Source organism: Melanostigma gelatinosum, assembly GCF_949748355.1.
Source record: "Melanostigma gelatinosum genome assembly, chromosome: 8".
Taxonomy (NCBI): Eukaryota; Metazoa; Chordata; class Actinopteri; order Perciformes; family Zoarcidae; genus Melanostigma; species Melanostigma gelatinosum.
The window spans coordinates 28,507,222-28,526,208 of record NC_136641.1 but is presented as its reverse complement, the minus strand read 5'-3'; the positions used below and the strand labels follow the sequence as shown (position 1 = coordinate 28,526,208).

Below are 18,987 nucleotides of genomic sequence, written 5' to 3'. Positions count from 1 at the left end.
AAACACACACACAAAGAGAAAACACACACAGCCTGAGGTCTGACAGTGTGTGTGTGTGTGTGTGTGTGTAGACAGCAGGTGCATTCAGTGTATGATGTGACTTTAAGAGTCTCCTCACAATCACATCTCTTTGTCTTTATGATCCAGATCAGAAGCACAATCTGACTTCATTGTCTCAGTGAACGAGTCGGAGGAGGAACGATGTCATGATAATGAAGTTGTGAAATGAGATGATATAAACAGGAAGCAGCACATAGGAGGAAGTGAGGGTCATGTGACTCAGTGTGATGTCGTTGGTTTGTTGGGAGTGATCAGCAGTTTACCAGAATACTCAGAGAAATACTTCAGTATATATTCTGAGTCGAAGTTACTGTAGAAAAATTCATCAATGTTTATGTTAAAGATCCAAACTTGAACCAATCAGCAGCTCTGAAGCTCCCACATGACATCATCACTCAATTATATTAATATAATTCATTTCAACCAGAATTCATGAAAGGATCAAAAAAAAAAATATATATATATATATATACATATTAGGGGTGTAACGGTTCACAGAATTCACGGTTGGGTTGGGTACCATACAGTGGAGCCACGGTTCGGTACGTTTCGGTACAGTAGAAACTATAAATGTCAGCGAAATGTACTTGATTTTAAAATATATTTATTCATTACAACGAACATCATAAAGTTATTCTTTGACTTTGAACAATGATGGAACTATACCTGAGTGACTCATCTTCTGGGGTGTCTTGTTAGCAACACATAAGCATAAAAAACTAAAACTGCTCCTTATATATCCTTAAATAGCGTGTCTCACAGCGCAAAAGTGCCGACTGGAGTAGAACGTGTTTCTTTGGTGGTGGGCGTGTCAGAGAGCACGCTGTCCATTACGTCATGTGGGTTGCCAGTTTGACAACAGTGGCTCCACCAAAAACATAGTATTTCCCACAATTTAAACTTCTGCATTTTCCAAATGCACTAGTATTATTATACTCTTATTATATTATACTAGTATGATAACTTTTAATTTCTTGTAACTTGTCTTGTTCTGTGTTTTTCTGTCAAACTATGTGTTGCTGCCTGTCTTGGCCAGGTCTCCCTTGCAAAAGAGATTTTTAATCTCAATCTCAAAAAAACATTTAAATTATACATTTTTTTTTTAAAGATTGTTTTTAATTCAAACGTATTGTTCGGTTCGTCATGCGTACCGAACGGTTCAATACGAATACGCGTATTGTTACACCCCTACTATCTATCATATATATCTAGTGTTGCTCACAAATGTTTTCATCAACACGAACGAAAGTTACGAATGTAACTACGGTTCTATGAATCCTGGATGACCGCCAGAGGCAGTGCTTCACACTGGATATCTTCCGTCTCGCGCATGCGCAGGTCGAATATTTATATCAACAAAGTCACGTGTGACCTCGGATGTGTGACCCCCGTCGTCTATAGGTTCCGGTGTCATCCTGAGCTCAGTCCTATGGAATCTTCTCGCGAGTTCACGGGATTACGAGTGACCAAGAACTCTGGCGGTCATCCAGGATTCATAGAACCGTAGTTACATTCGTAACTTTCATTCTATTTCATCCTTACTGGCCGCGCTTAACACTGGATGACTTATACCAAAAGAGTCACGAGGAATCACAAGTACCCACCTCGTATAGCTCAGGCAGAGGAAGCTGGCCAAAGAACCCTCCCCAGTGGGTGAGGGGTGGCAACGTTCACTCTGTAGTGTTTGGTGAATGTGCTCGGTGATGCCCATGAGGCCGCCGCACATATATCCTCCACAGGCACACCACTCAGGACTGCCCATGATGTGGAGACACTCCTGGTAGAGTGGCCCCTCACTCCGGATGGTAGATGACGACAGACGTCTGTCAGGTCAACAGACGTGAACCAGTCTCCCCTGGAAACCGCCCGAAGGACGTCTGCTGTGGTCAGCATGTGAAATGGTAACACCTTCAGGAACTTGTTTAGACCCCTCAGGTCTAGGATTGGGCGCAGTCCGCCGCCTCTCTTCTTTACAAGAAAGTAAGTTGAGTAGAACCCCCCGGGCTGTGACAGGGGGTCCACCCTCTCGATTGCACCCTTGACCAGGAGCGCGGCTAACTCCTGGTTCAGGGCTAGGGATTTTGCCGGATCGGTGATACTGGTCATTTTGACCCGGCTGGAGGCTGGTGGCCGGCGTCGGAACTGAAGCTTGTACCCCCGGGTTAGGGTGGACACCACCCAGGGGTCTGAAGCATGAGCTGCCCAGGAGCTGATGTGCTGCTGGGAGAAATAACCGGCCGGGAGACATCATCTCCTGTACCCCCTGCCTCTTGAGGCTCTGGGGGGGCGACTGGTAGTCCCCAAGTCCGGAGGTTGTCTAGGGGGGACGTAGGTAGGGTTTTGTGGGTAGCGGTCCAGCCTCCCAGCGGTACGCTGAGGCCTGTGGCGGCTACTGGGGTGAGCTGGGGGCTGAAAACGGCCCCGGGGGGATAGAGTAGGACCCCTAGGTCCCTGCGAAGACCACAGAACCGCTGCCTGAGCGAGGGCACTCTGCTAACTGTGATATCCGCTAACTGATATGACCTTAATGTTCACAACAATCAATGGACACAATCAGAGTATTTAGTGGAGACTACTCTTCATCACTATGATGCTGTGACTCAGGTGATGAAGGTGACCCAGCTCTACTCTTCATCACTATGATGCTGTGACTCAGGTGATGAAGGTGACCCAGCTCTACTCTTCATCACTATGATGCTGTGACTCAGAGGTGATGAAGGTGACCCAGCTCTACTCTTCATCACTATGATGCTGTGACTCAGAGGTGATGAAGGTGACCCAGCTCTACTCTTCATCACTATGATGCTGTGACTCAGAGGTGATGAAGGTGACCCAGCTCTACTCTTCATCACTATGATGCTGTGACTCAGAGGTGATGAAGGTGACCCAGCTCTACTCTTCATCACTATGATGCTGTGACTCAGGTGATGAAGGTGACCCAGCTCTACTCTTCATCACTATGATGCTGTGACTCAGAGGTGATGAAGGTGACCCAGCTCTACTCTTCATCACTATGATGCTGTGACTCAGACGTGATGAAGGTGACCCAGCTCTACTCTTCATCACTATGATGCTGTGACTCAGAGGTGATGAAGGTGACCCAGCTCTACTCTTCATCACTATGATGCTGTGACTCAGACGTGATGAAGGTGACCCAGCGATCAAAGAATAAAGACACTTTACGCACAATTTAGGTGTATTTTCCCTTTAACTCACGAGATGCAGGTAGCATGTTTCATACTTAATGTGAATATAATTCATACTTTGTTGGCATCTTATTCTGAAAACCAGATGTTCGTCTGAAGAAACCGGATGTTGTCTCACGTTAATGTTTCCGCTAACTTTCAAAGTCCTTCGCTCCCGATCTGTGCGTTTGAATGAGTTTACGGTGAATGTCAGCGTAGAGGTGCACTAACATGTGAGTGTCTGCTGACTTTACCAGCGATGTCCAGTCGTCTCCATTCCTCCACCACTGCCAGTGAGCAACGCACTTTCAAAATAAAAAAATACGTTAACGTGCTATAAAATGATTGTCGGCGTTGATGAATGAATGCGTTAATGCGATAATAACACGTTAACTTGCCCAGCACGAGTATATATCTATATATATATATATATATAGATATATACAGTCTATATATAGCAACCAGCAACTCTGACTGAAGACAGAGCAAATAGCAACTGATGATAAAAACATCAACTGATGAGCAACGTTGTCCAAAGACGACACTTCAGCAGCTCTGTCATCATCATCGTCTCTGAGGTCAGCGGTTGCTATGGTAACCATCAACAGAAAGATAGATCAGAGTTGCACCAACCTGTTGAGGAAAGCTCTGATGTGGAGACTGAGAAGTGAAGAGGAAGAGGAGGAACCTTCTTCATCAGGAGGGCGTTTCCTGTAGGAACACAGACGCACCGCTGTCAGTGACACAACGAAGCAATAAAGTTTTGTTTTGTAGCAATTCAGATGTTTTAGTCGTCATGTTGTTGTTTATGTATTTTACATGATTCTTTCTTTACGGTTGTCATGTTTCGGGCGACTGTGGCTAAGTGGAGAGCAGGGTCGTCCTTCAGTCAGAGGGTTGGCGGTTCGATCCCCGGCTCCACTAGTCACATGTCGATGTGTCCTTGAGCAAGACACTTAACCCCAAAAATGTCTCCCGTAGCTGAGCCTACGTGTGATAGGATGTGAACTGTAAGTTGCTTTGGATAAAAGCGTCTGCTGAATGACTGTATGTGTGTCATGTTTACAAATCAAGTTTTATTGAAATATTATCAAGAAACAAACATTAATGACAGAAAGAACAACATCATCTGCATATTGATTGACAGTCAGAAGTTTTATTTTGTTTGAATACAGAACAGAGCTGCTCTTTTATTGTTCTGTTGATCACATAATCATTTTGACTTACATATATCTCTATATATATATAAAACATCTATATATATATATATATATATATATATATATATATATATGGACTGGGCACTAAGAGTTCATCACTTTGAGCTTTAGAATGAAGAGTAAACCCTTCATGTAAACACGTCTTTTGTGTCTGAGTGTTTTGGGCGGATTCTTCCTTTATTCGCTCTTCCTCGCTCTTCCTCGCTCTTCCTCGCTCTACCGCGCTCTTCCTCGCTCTACCTCACTCTCCATCTGCCTTCAAGGTCAACGGTGAGCAATGAATCACTCCCTGTTTGTCTGCTGAACATAACGAGTTAATGAACAGCTGATCAGTCAGTGCGGATGTTGATTGATGATCTACAGACTCCTCCCTCCTCGTCAATACTTCCCGTTTAATCTGATTCAACCTGTCTGTTGAACGAAAACCTGAGAGTCTCATCTCGCCCACTCTCTGTCTCTCCACTGATCCTCTGATCCACTCACTTGCTTTGGGTTACTGGTACCTGATCTATCTTTTAAGAAATCTGAGAGATTCTCCTCTCTCACGCTCACCTCTTTCAATCTTCTATCTACATCATATACATCTATAGAATACTATTACTGTTTGTACAAACAGTACAAAACATTTGAAATATACTAAGAGATTTTTTCAACAAAATTGAACATATAATTGAAAAAGACATGCACATAATTTTGTTGTGATTGAAAAAGTTACACTTCTATCACAAACACTTGGTAAAATAAATTATAATTTAGAATTAAATCTGGTCAATTTCCAAATATATAATTTCTTGTAAAAGTTCATGATTAAGTTAACATATTTAAAGGAAACTGAATTCTGGTTAATATACATAAAAAACAACTACCGGTAGTGAAAATCCACATTAGAGAATAAGTCTAGTTGTTCCTGATCTTTGTTGCTGTGGAGTTCTGTTGGTTTGTACCCAGAGGTTTGTTTTGGTGACAGATATTTCAGATTTCACATTGTTGTTTACTTGACTAGTCTACATACGAGTAAAAGTAATACGACTACATACATTGTATTCATTATTATTTAATTTATTTCGATTATTTTCCATATAAATTATAAATATAATTGTTTGAATCATTCAGTGTTTTGTTGTTGTTTAACCTGTTCCTACTGAAATAAAATCCAGACTATCTATGAGGAACTGCATTCATTTGGAGCGGCTGTTTCCTGTCTGCAGACCAACGTTCTTCAGAAGCATTCATTCCACTATTTCTTCCGTCTCCCCTTTTTTGAAACTCTTCTTCATTTTTTAAGCTACAGAAACCGTTCAACTATCACAATGTTCAGCTCCTTCAGCTCATCTCTGCTATGACTTTTTCTATTTCTAACCTTTAAACTATTTGAATTATTAAGCTTTTAGCAACTTTCTTTGAATGGGTTTCTATGGAGAAGATTTTCAAATCCTCTTAAACTTCTTCAACTTTCAAATCCTTCAACTTCCTCATACTTTCAGCTAAAGACACCATTTCAACTTTCAAATGTTGAGAAACCCCTGAACTATTGCCGCATTATTCCGCTTTTTGATATATTTTACACTTTTTGAACTACAGCAATTTAACTTTTATGATTTTTCAGCACTTTTCTGACTTTATAATGGGTGTGTATTGCGCAGCTTAGAGTGCGTGATGTCTCTAACTGAATTCTAACTGAACTGCTTGTGATGAAGCCTGTCATTTAATAACCTCTGTTTATGTGTCAAACATGATGATTATGTCTCCTCTCCCCCTCCCTCCCCCACCCAGTCCCACCCTTTCAAAATAAAAGCCTCATGGATTAACTGTATTTAAACGTTAAACTCAAAATTAGGCTTTTTTGTTGAAATAATGAATGCTCTTACTAATACTGCGACAACTACTACTGCTACTGCTAATATTTCTAGTATTACTACTACTACTACTACAACTTTTGCTGTTGCTACTATTACTACTACGACTGTTACTGCTATTACTGCTACCATAAATATTATTACTACCACTACTGCTATTACTACCACTACCACTACTATTATTACTTATACCACAACTGCTACTGCTGCTATTCCTGCTACTACCAGTACTAATACTACTACAGCTATTAGTACGACTGCTACTAGTACTACTACTACTGCTACTTCAAACACTGACTTTACAATTACTACTACTACTTATTCTACAACTACTACTGTTATATTAAATACTACGACCACTACTACAGCTATTACTATGACTACTTCTACTACTTCTTCTTCTAATTACTAATACTTCTACTACCACTGCTACTACAAATATCACTACTGCTACAACTAGTACTTATTCAAATGCTACTAATACTTATACTGCTAATAATACTTTTACTACAACTGCAACTTCTACTCCTACTACAACAAATATCACTACCGCTGGAATTCTTTTAAGCGACAGAAACCATTCGAATATCAAAATGTTCAGCTCATTCAGGAGAGGTGTGATATGACTTCATATTTGTAATCTTTAAACTTTTTGAATTATTAAGCTTTTTGCAATTGTTTTTGAATTGGACATCTATTTTCAGCAATGTTTTTGCAATTAATTTCAGTTTTCAGCATTCCAACGCATTTTCAGCAGGAAATGCATTTTCTAGTTAATCTATGAAGTTTCACTTTTCAAAGTAAAGTGAGTGTTTTTATTTAATGTCTGCATAGAAACAGAATATTTTACCTGTTAAACACCTCACATGTTTCATTGAATCAAATACTTTTGTTGTATTCCAGATCATTTGTATTTAACTTCTGAGAGACTTTTATTTTGAAATACTATTCAACATTTCAGAGATTTTGTCTGTGTGTGTGTGTGTGTGTATCTGTGTGTTTGTGTGTGTATGTGTCTGTGTGCAGCTGCACTCCAAGACACCAATTAAAGTGTCTGTGTCAGACTGTAATCATTAGTCTGGTCTGTAATCTGAACATTCACACTGAGATTAGGGGGGGGGGGGGCAGTCCAGCATTCTGACAAACCCTGTAGAGTCAGTTTCAGTCCTGTTGCATTCTGCGAAAGAGATGGTTCAGGGTTCCAGTTTAGTGGACTTAGTGTCCCCCCAGTAACCCTAACCGTGACTCCTGAACCAGGTATGAACCAAACTGGACTCAGAGCTCATTCATATCCTGACTACATTGCCCATAATGCTCAGTGTGCTGCCTCTTACTGCTCATAAATTTGACTCCACAGTGTCCAGCAGAGAGCAGGACAGAGACAGGAAGTCAGCTGTTTGTTACAGGAAGTGTGTTTCTGTCTGAAGCAATGGAAACACACACTTCCGTAAGCAGCCTGAGAGTAAAACCTGCAGAAACTAGTTAGTCAGAAACTACTGACTAACCCAGGGATTAAAAATGTACACCAAGTGGTCTGTAAACCGGTCTGTAAAACGGTCTGTTAACCGGTCTGTAACTGGTATGTTAACTGGTCTGTATTCGGTCTGTTTACATGTCTGTTGACCGGTATGTTTACATGTCTGTATTCGGTCTGTTAACCGGTCTGTTAACTGGTCTGTAACCGGTCTGTTAACCGGCCTGTTAACCGGTCTGTTAACCGGTCTGTTAACCGGTCTGTAACTGGTCTGTAACCGGTAAATTAACCGGCCTGTTAACCGGCCTGTAACTGGTCTGTATTCGGTCTGTTGACTGGTCTGTTAAGCGGTCTGTTAACCGGTCTGTAACTGGTCTGTAACCGGTCTCTTAACCGGCCTGTTAACCGGTCTGTTAACTGGTCTGTAACCGGTCTGTTAACTGGTATTCTAGCAGCTGTACCGAGTATTTCTGGTTCTTTAGGCGTTCTGACTACATTTCAACATCAAAGAGAATATTTCATCACAGCCGATTGGAAACACACACATAAGTTGGATTTTCTATCATTGTGGGGTCTTCTCTTCGCCTCATCACCATGGTTACCTCAACCGTAACCACGGAAACCCTGACCATCAGAGAGACTTTAACTTTAACACTTTTATTCCTGAACCTGAACCGGAACCTAAACATGGTCCTGAACCTAGACCTGGTCTTGAAACCAAGCCTGGTCCTGAAACTGAACACAGTCTTGAAACCATCTGGTTTTATACAGTATACGTGAATATACATATAAATATATATCCATCCATCCATCCATCCATTTTCCTCCTCTTATCCGGGGTCGGGTCGCGGTGGCAGCAGGCCAAGCAGGCTGACCCAGACCTCCCTCTCCCCGGCAACATGTTCCAGCTCATTCTGGGGGATCTCGATGCGTTCCCAGGCCAGCTATATATATATATATAGCGATATATAGCTATATATATATATAGCTATATATATATCTATATATATATATATATATATATATATATATATATATATATATAGCTATCTATATATATATATATATATATATATAGATAGCTATATATATATATAGCTATATATACACACACATATATATATACATATACATACATATATATATATACATATATACATACATACATACACACACACACACACACATATATATATATATACACACACACACACACATATAACCTCAAATATAACACAAAGAATTAATAAATATAAAACATAGAATATCAGCTCATCGTCGGGTAAACATCTACACCTCGTTTTGTGGGGATATAAATCTGATCACACGTGAACACTTGGTTTAATGTGGGAGTTAGGTTTAGTTTACATTTAGGATCAGGTTTAGGTTAGATTTAGGATCGGGTTTAGTTTAGATTTAGGATCGGGTTTAGGTTAGATTTAGGATCGGGTTTAGGTTAGATTTAGGAGCAGGTTAGATTTAGGATCAGGTTTAGGATCAAGTTCAGGTTAAATTTAGGATCAGGTTTAGGTTATATTTAGGATCAGGTTTAGGTTAGATTTAGGATCAGGTTTAGGATCAAGTTTAGGTTAAATTTAGGATCAGGTTCAGTTTAGATTTAAGATCAGGTTTAGGTTATATTTAGGATCAGGTTTAGTTTAGATTTAGGATCAGGTTTAGATATAGGATCAAGTTTAGTTCAGATTTAGGATCAGGTTTTGTTCAAATTTAGGATCAAGTTAAGTTTAGATTTAGGATCGGGTTTAGTTTAGATTTAGGATCGGGTTTAGTTTAGATTTAGGATCGGGTTTAGTTCAGATTCAGGATCGGGTTTAGTTCAGATTCAGGATTGGTTTAGTTTAGATTTAGGATCAAGTTTAGTTTAGATTTAGGATCAAGTTTAGTTTAGATTTAGGATCAAGTTGAGTTCAGATTTAGGATCAAGTTTAGTTCAGATTTAGGATCAAGTTTAGTTCAGATTTAAGATCGGGTTTAGTTTAGATTCAGGATCGGGTTTAGTTTAGATTCAGGATCGGGTTAGATTTAGGATCAGGTTTAGGTTAGATTTAGGATCAGGTTTAGGATCAAGTTTAGGTTAAATTTAGGATTGGGTTTAGTTCAAATTTAGGATCAGGTTTAGTTTAGATTTTGGATCCGGTTTAGTTTATATTTAGGATCAGGTTCAGATTTAGGATCGGCTTTAGTTCAGATTTAGGATCGGGTTTAGTTCAGATTCAGGATCAGGTTTAATTTAGATTTAGGATCGGGTTTAGTTCAGATTTAGGATCGGGTTTAGTTCAGATTTAGGATTGGGTTTAGTTCAGATTCAGGATTGGGTTTAGTTCAAATTTAGGATCGGGTTCAGTTCAGATTTAGGATCGGGTTCAGTTCAGATTTAGGATCGGGTTTAGTTTAGATTTAGGATCGGGTTTAGTTTTTAGTTTAGATTCAGGACCGGGTTTAGTTCAGATTTAGGATCGGGTTTAGTTTAGATTCAGGATCGGGTTTAGTTCAGATTCAGGATCGGGTTTAGTTCAGATTCAGGATCGGGTTTAGTTCAGATTCAGGATCAGGTTAAATGCAGGTGTAGCTATGATTGTTGGGTAACTGTGTATGTGTGTGTGTGTGGATGTGGTGTGTGTGTGTATGTGGTGTATGTGTGTGTATATGTGGTGTGTGTGTGTGGTGTGTGTGTGTGTATGTGTATGTGGTGTGTGTATGTGGTGTGTGTGTGGTGTGCGTGTGTGCATGTGGTGTATGTGTGTGTATATGTGGTGTGTGTGTATGTGGTGTGTGTGTGCGTGTATGTGGTGTGTGTATGTGGTGTGTGTGTGTGTGTGTATGTGGTCTTTATGGATTGTTAATATCACCTCCGGCTACACAAACAGACGGTGTGTGGATCAGATCACACACACACACACACACACACCAGGGATGGGGGGAGGGGGGGCTCAGCAGTTGGTGTGATCAAGGACGCTTCATTCACCCTCCACTCAACAGTGTGTGTGTGTGTGTGTATAAACTGTTCAGGGTCCACACCCAAATCTGGGATCACCAAAAGACTCCCCCCCCCCCCCCCCGCTGAGGGCGTCACGGCAACAACAAGCATCAAAGAAACGTAACGACAGGAAGTGTTGAAATAGTTAAAATAAAGTTTTTTATGTTTGTGGTTTTAAACATTAACATGTTTGTGTCCACATTATTTGAGGTTGTATATAATTATAATAATAATAATAATAATAATAATAATTATAAACTAGAAAATTCCAAAATAAATTTTGACAGTGTGGCTTCTACTGCCCGAAGAAATCACAATATATATACACACCAATGTTACCGGTCGTGTCATTCAGGTTCAATTGAGATAGCGCTACTCTCTTTTCTGCATTTCAGATTAATACTCTTGGATTGAAACTAGTATTTGTGGGGCTTTTATTTTGAAAGGGTGGGACTGGGTGGGGGAGAGGAGACAGAATCATAATGTTTGACACTAAAATGAGAGGATTCATCACAAGCATTCCAGTTAGAATTCATTCTGTGGGGGCTTTTAATTTGAAAGGGGGGGGGGTGAGAGGGGAAAAGACACAGAGAGGAGAGAGAGACAGAAAAATAGACACAGAGAGAGAGAGAGAGAGAGAGAGAGAGAGAGAGAGCGAGAGAGAGAGAGAGAGAGACTGTGTGCGTGTAGTAACTGGTTGCCATGGTGAGGACGCACCTGGTGTTAGAGGCAGACTGATTGAGAAACATGACAGTAAACAGTGATTTTGAACAAAACCCCGAACTCCTTTTAACAAATTAGCAGGAGTCTGAGTGCCAAAATATGGATACCGTGAGAAAGATAAGACTGGCAAACGCAGTAATGTGTTTTTTATGTTTGTGGTTTTAAAAATTTGAGCTCCAGAGCAAAATACAAAACTGGTACCGTCTGCTTTCTTTGAGAAATGAGTGGTGAGATTTAACATGGAGTCTGATGGAGCAGCTGGTTGGAGTTCATGTCAGACCAGTTTTCAGATTCTCTTCAGGATCTCAGTCTTCAGTCAGCTGGTTCAGGATCTGTCTTCTGGTTTTCAGACTGTGTGAAGACGCTGAGCTAAACCCACAGATTACACACGTTGACACTGTGTGTGTGTGTGTGTGTGTGTGTGTGTGTGCGTGTGTGTGTGTGTGTGTGAGAGCTGATTACACACTAATCTGAATCTGGTCTCAATCCTTCAGATTAGTCAAATGGACATTTCAGTTAAATAATCTTCATCACACAGACGATGATGTCACTGATGATGATGATAATGATGTCACTGGTGCTACTTCCTCCAGGTCACATGACCTCATTCAGAAAACAACCAATGACATCTGACAGTGGTGGCCGTCAGGGCCTTCAAGGCCTTCTCTGCTGGCCTAAACACAATCACAAAGTTATATCTATTTTATCATTTGATCATTGTTCTTAAATACACTACATGTTAGGGCTGCACGATTATGGCCAAAATCATCATCGCGATTATTTTGATCACTATTGAGATCACGATTATTCATTAATTTTAGGGACATCTTTTTATTGCACTTTCACGTTTAAATGAACAAGAACACTGCTTCCACTTCCATTGTTGTGCTACATTCAGGCTAATGTACAACTCTTTGCATCAGCCTGGTCCTGATCACATCACAGTGCATCTCGTAGAAGGAAAATACAAATAAATTAAAGCTGCGAGCAGCGATGAGCGGGCCCTCGCAATATGCACGTCGGGGTGCCGGCGGGACTCCGGCCTGCGCGGCCGAGAACGTCCGCGACCGTCGGACGGCGCGAGGACTCTGGCTGATGCTGCCATTCAGTTCTGTGACCGTCAGACACTGCATGCAGGTTTAGAGCATGGCCCCAATATACTTTTATTTAAGTCCATATGTGATTCATGTTCCTACCAAATTTCATACATCTAGGTGAAACGTACTGCGAGGGCTGCTTCGTTGAAATTTTGTAGGGGGCGCTATTTGCCACTCTGAACCAATAAAATCATATTATATAACGACATTTTGGGCTTTACATGTGTATGCCAAGTTTGCTTATGTTTTGAGCATGTTTAGCCCCTCAAAACACCTTAATATTTCATGGTGAAGAATGCGTCGCCACGGCAACAGCTTCTCACGAAACAACAAGCTTTGAGTAACTTTTCATCACAAAGGTCTTTAGACTGTACCGACCAAATTTGAAGTTGATCTGATTAATTCCCTAGGAGGAGTTTGTTAAAGTGCAGCGCCTGGAAATGACAGAAACGACACTAGAAATTCATAAGAAATGCAAAATGGCTGACTTCCGGTTGGGTTTAGAGCATGGCGCCAAGAGACCTTTATTTACGTCCATATGTGATACATGTTCCTACCACATTTCATACATCTAGGTGAAACGTACTGCGAGGGCTGCTTCGTTGAAATTTTGTAGGGGGCGCTATTGAGCCGATATGCCACTCTGAACCAATAAAATCATATTCTATAACGACATTTCGGGCTTGTAATCTACTTGCCAAGTTTGCTTATGTTTTGAGCATTTTTAGCCTCTCAAAATGACCTTCGTTGTTAATGGCGAAGACTGCATCGCCATGGCAACGGCGTTCGACGAAACATCAAAAGCTTCATGATCTGGCATTATGAACGTCTTGTATTTGTGTGGAACTAATTTGATATTGATTTGATTTAGCTACTAAGAGAAACAAGCCAAAGTATAAAGACTTTAACTTCCTGTTACCAGTAGGTGGCGCTATGACTATGATTCAAAATTGGCCTGCGGATGTCTTCAGGCCTGGAGTCTAATCAAACACGTGAAATCTGGTAAAGATCTGATGATGTGGAGTCGAGATACATCAGTTTATTCGTTCATGGCGAAGGATCGAAATTCGCCGAGCCGCCACGTCGCCGTCCTTCAGTAACTTCTTACAATCTTCACAATGAAGCATTATCAAGGTCTTAAGGCTTGTATGACAACATTTGAGAGGGATCTGATGAATCTGTGAGGAGCAGGATGTCAAAGTACGCAGCCTACAACTTCCGGTTTCCACTAGGTGGCGCTATCACTATGATTCTAAATTATCATATAGATGTGTTCCGGGTCAGGATGTTATGACATATGAGAGATTTGGAGCAGATTAGACAATGTACGGCCGAGTTACAACAACTCCCTGTTTCGTGGCGAATGGTGTTTTTTTGACGCCACGCCACGGCCACGGCCACATAGTTCGATAACTTTTTGATATTTGAGTAACTTTTCACTGCCAAGGTCTCAAGAGCAGACTAGCCGAAAGTGAAGTCAATCGGGTCAAATCTCTGGGAGGAGTTCGTTAAAGTATGACGCCTTGAAACGGTCAAAAAATGTCATAAAAGTAAAAATGGCCGACTTCCTGTTTGGTTTAGAGAAAACTTCCAAGAGGATTTTTTGTGCGTCTCATCACGTTCCACATACTTACCAAATTTAATACAGCTGGGTGAAACCCGATGTTGGGGCTACTCAATAGGGGGCGCTATGGAGCCAATATTTCATACAGCAGCTGGGCACCCCAATCAGAATGCAATTTTCGCAGGGCAGCCAAAATCATGATCGCGATTAAAATTCAATTAATTGTGCAGCCCTACTACATGTTTATAATATTTTCCCCATCATCTTATGTTCTCATTGCACAGCTCCTGTCTTCCTCAGTTGCTCTGCTTCCAGTGCAGCTTGTTTTAAGCTCCTCCTCCTTTTCCCTGCATGCACATGTTTTGCGGTGATGTCGCAGTTAAAGCTCTAGAAGAAGCTAGTAAGTGGATTTACAACCCGTTATCACATGTATCACTCTTCAACGATTGAGTGAAGACAAATCCAGAAAGTCGTCGAGCTATTTGGGTTGTTAGCTAATGCTAACTAGCAGCTGAAGCGAAGTAGCAGCAAGATGGCTCCCTTCTCCACGGACGACGACTACAAACTCCTGTAGAAGATTGCAGTCTTGGAAACAGAAATCCACCGACTAGAAGTAAACGTGGCGGTAGATGGACAGTGTGGGAATGATACCACTCTACCATGGACTCAAAACACTGGACAAACGCAAGCTAAGACACAGCTAACTAGCACAACCAGGCCTACCAAGAAACAGGAGGAGAGAGCAGATAATGAATCTTCAAATGGTCGTCCTCCCTGCAAGTCTCTCGGTGCAAAGCGAGGAGGTTGACTAACAGGCAGAGCCCAGCGCCCTGAGGTTTGTGTTGTGACTGGCTGGCCTGCACTAGCACACGGGCAGAACTCCTCCTCAACCCCTGCACCCAGATGGACAAAGCCAAGGACAGCTAAGAAAAGTAAAACCTGCAAAACACCTCCACAACAACCAAGCCTACAACTTCTAAACAGGTTTGCTCCATTGTCACAGGATCCTAAACCTCCATCTGATGACCTGGATAAGCAGCTATCTCCTCAAAGCAGGGTAAGAACTGAGCCTCAGGGAAAGCTGGTGACTGGGCCTGAGACTCTGATTGTTGGTGACTGTGCTGTAACAGATGTCAGAAAACTATGCAGCAAGAACACCAAAATACTGCTTTCAGAAAGAGATGGTCTCTGACATCGAGGCTGACAGAACATCACGGTGCACAGGGAGCTGTGTGAAGGCTGAGGTGTTCATCAGTGGCCCTCTTCCACCAGTCAGAGGAGGAGATGAAGGATTCAGCAGGCTGCATGGACTGATTCAGTACATGTTATCAACAAGTTCTACCTTTTCTGGGAGCGCAGACATCTTTTTAAGGCACATGGAGTTTACTAGTGCTGGGCAAGTTAACGCGTTAATTTCGCGTTAACGCATTCATTCATTAACGCCGACAATTATTTTATCGCGCGTTAACGCATTTTTTAAATTTATTATAATTATAATTTTTTTTTTTAATTGTTTTAAACTGAAAGACAAGAGACAATACATAAGCATAACAACAAGAGGATGACAAGAACGCATTTTCATACGCATAGTCAGCCTGTCTCATGTTTATGGTTTTGTATTAGAGATATGATGTCCCTTCAGGGTTGCCGTAGAGAAAAGGCTTCCGCTGCTCTGCCTGGAGACGACTGGACATCGCTGGTAAAGTCACACACACTCACATGTTAGTGCAGCTACACGCTGACATTCACCGTAAACTCATTCAAACACACAGATCGGGAGCGAAGGACTTTGAAAGTTAGCGGAAACATTAACGTGAGACAACATCCGGTTTCTTCAGACCAACATCCGGTTTTCAGAAGAAGATGCCAACAAAGTATATATATATATATATAGATAGATTAAATGATAGATATTATTAACATATTCTTTATGTCATGTGAGCGTTTGTTTTGTTCACTTTGTGACTCTGAGCAGGTTCTTCTTCCTCTCTGTGTGTGTTGGAATGTCAGCTATTCAGTATGAGGCTGCGGGCTGAGCCAGGACAGGCTGGGAACACCACACACACACACACACACACACACACACACACACACACACACACACACACACACACACACACACACACACACACACACACACACACACACACACACACACACACACACACACACACACACACACACACACACACACACACACACACACACACACACACACACACACACACACACACACACACACACACACACACACACACACACACACACACACACACACACACACACACACACACACACACACACACACACACACACACACAACGAACTGAAGTAAAAACCGGATTTGAACCTCAGCTGTTACTTTGGGCTCGATCGACCGGACTCCGTCACAGAAGCGTAACTTTGAGCCTCGCGGCGCCGCTGCGTCTTTAACGGCTGTTTGAACTCAGAGCGCACGAGTGGCCGTGAGAGCGCACGTTGACTCAAAGTGTTCCGGCCGAATGAAAGAACGTCTCGACATGTTCCATAAAAACATCCAGTCGTTTCTCTCCGCGGGTACAAAGCGAAGAACAAGCAGAACATTTAAACAGTCGCGTTTCTAAAAGGAGTCCGGCGCGCGGCTGTCAGACACGCCTGACTCACACGCGCTCCTTCTTTCCTGCAGCAGCTTCAGCTTCGGGACGAGCCTTAAAGGGGGTCAGCGTGAACCGGGTCAGACTCACCTGAGCACGGGGATCAGTCCACCCGGTCCGATGAGACCTCCAGAAACCCGCAGAGCCCAGCAGAGACACGAACCTGCACGATCCGCACCGAGAGCCGCTCAACAGGTCCAGAGACCCCGCCCCGCTCCGCGCGGCGCCGAGGGGCTTTTCTACCGTTCCTCAGCGGGGAATCGAGCCGACAACCTGCTGCGTCACGTGCGATACTATATATACAGTATATACAGTTTACATCAGTGGCGGCTGGTCAATAGAGGGCCAGGGGGCCTGGCCCCACCTTGAGCCACAAAAAAATAAAAATCATAATAATAATAAATTATACAAATTGTCAATATTTGTGTTTTTGAACTGTGGAATGTACCCAGTAATATGTGTAAAATGTGATATCTGCGCAAAATATATGCTTTTCCTGCCTGTGTGTAGACACGTCTCAGAACTTGCAGCGAGGGGGGCCTGATCGTTTGGCCCAAAAGAGTTTAGCCAATTGCTGATTGAAGATATAAATGACTGGCACACAATTTAGCCAATCAGCGCCCTCAAATAGATTCAGCGTGGGGCCAGAACGATCTGGCCCCCCTCGCTGCGCGTTGTCAGGAGAAGTCTCTACAGGCGAGCACTCCTCCTCCAAGACCCGTTTGAGAGGAGAACTTTGAGGAGATTCTGCAGCCAAAGAGCTGATATCAGATCAGCCTGACCTCACAATCAGACAGCAGACTCGCGGGAAAGGGAAGCAGTACATGAAGCTTCTGTACTAGCTGAACACCAGACAGGTTAGCTAGCTGCATGACGTCATGCTAATCATTTATTTAGCTTTTTAAAACAACGGGGACGGATCCAGCACGGACAGTTAGGGAGTGAGGGATGATGAGGTAAGGAAACATGAGAACACCAGGGTAGGGAGTGAGGGATGAGGAGGTAAGGAAACATGAGAACACCAGGGTAGGGAGTGAGGGATGAGGAGGTAAGGAAACATGAGAACACCAGAGTAGGGAGTGAGGGATGAGGAGGTAAGGAAACATGAGAACACCAGGGTAGGGAGTGAGGGATGAGGAGGTAAGGAAACATGACAACACCAGGGTAGAGAGTGAGGGATGAGGAGGTAAGGAAACATGAGAACACCAGATTAGGGAGTGAGGGATGAGGAGGTAAGGAAACATGAGAACACCAGAGTAGGGAGTGAGGGATGAGGAGGTAAGGAAACATGAGAACACCAGACTAGGGAGTGAGGGATGAGGAGGTAAGGAAACATGAGAACACCAGACTAGGGAGTGAGGGATGAGGAGGTAAGGAAACATGAGAACACCAGGGTAGGGAGTGAGGGATGAGGAGGTAAGGAAACATGAGAACACCAGACTAGGGAGTGAGGGATGAGGAGGTAAGGAAACATGAGAACACCAGGGTAGGGAGTGAGGGATGAGGAGGTAAGGAAACATGAGAACACCAGACTAGGGAGTGAGGGATGAGGAGGTAAGGAAACATGAGAACACCAGGGTAGGGAGTGAGGGATGAGGAGGTAAGGAAACATGAGAACACCAGGGTAGGGAGTGAGGGATGAGGAGGTAAGGAAACATGAGAACACCAGATTAGGGAGTGAGGGATGAGGAGGTAAGGAAACATGAGAACACCAGAGTAGGGAGTGAGGGATGAGGAGGTAAGGAAACATGAGAACACCAGACTAGGGAGTGAGGGATGAGGAGGTAAGGAAACATGAGAACACCAGACTAGGGAGTGAGGGATGAGGAGGTAAGGAAACATGAGAACACCAGGGTAGGGAGTGAGGGATGAGGAGGTAAGGAAACATGAGAACACCAGACTAGGGAGTGAGGGATGAGGAGGTAAGGAAACATGAGAACACCAGGGTAGGGAGTGAGGGATGAGGAGGTAAGGAAACATGAGAACACCAGACTAGGGAGTGAGGGATGAGGAGGTAAGGAAACATGAGAACACCAGGGTAGGGAGTGAGGGATGAGGAGGTAAGGAAACATGAGAACACCAGGGTAGGGAGTGAGGGATGAGGAGGTAAGGAAACATGAGAACACCAGACTAGGGAGTGAGGGATGAGGAGGTAAGGAAACATGAGAACACCAGGA

At 42.7% G+C, this 18,987-nt stretch overlaps 1 protein-coding gene across 3 annotated transcripts in view; it reads right to left on the bottom strand.

The window, feature by feature from the left end:
• plxnb3 (plexin B3) overlaps positions 1-17,013 on the bottom strand; it is a 91,949-nt gene extending 74,936 nt beyond the window's left edge. For all 3 annotated transcript variants that reach the window (XM_079273563.1, XM_079273565.1, XM_079273564.1), the window contains exons 1-2: positions 16,901-17,013; positions 3,879-3,956 (exon numbers count right to left, since the gene is read on the bottom strand). The gene's annotated coding sequence lies outside the window, so the exon portion shown is untranslated. The remainder of the gene's footprint in view (positions 1-3,878; positions 3,957-16,900) is intronic.
• Between the last annotated feature and the right edge of the window lie 1,974 nt (positions 17,014-18,987).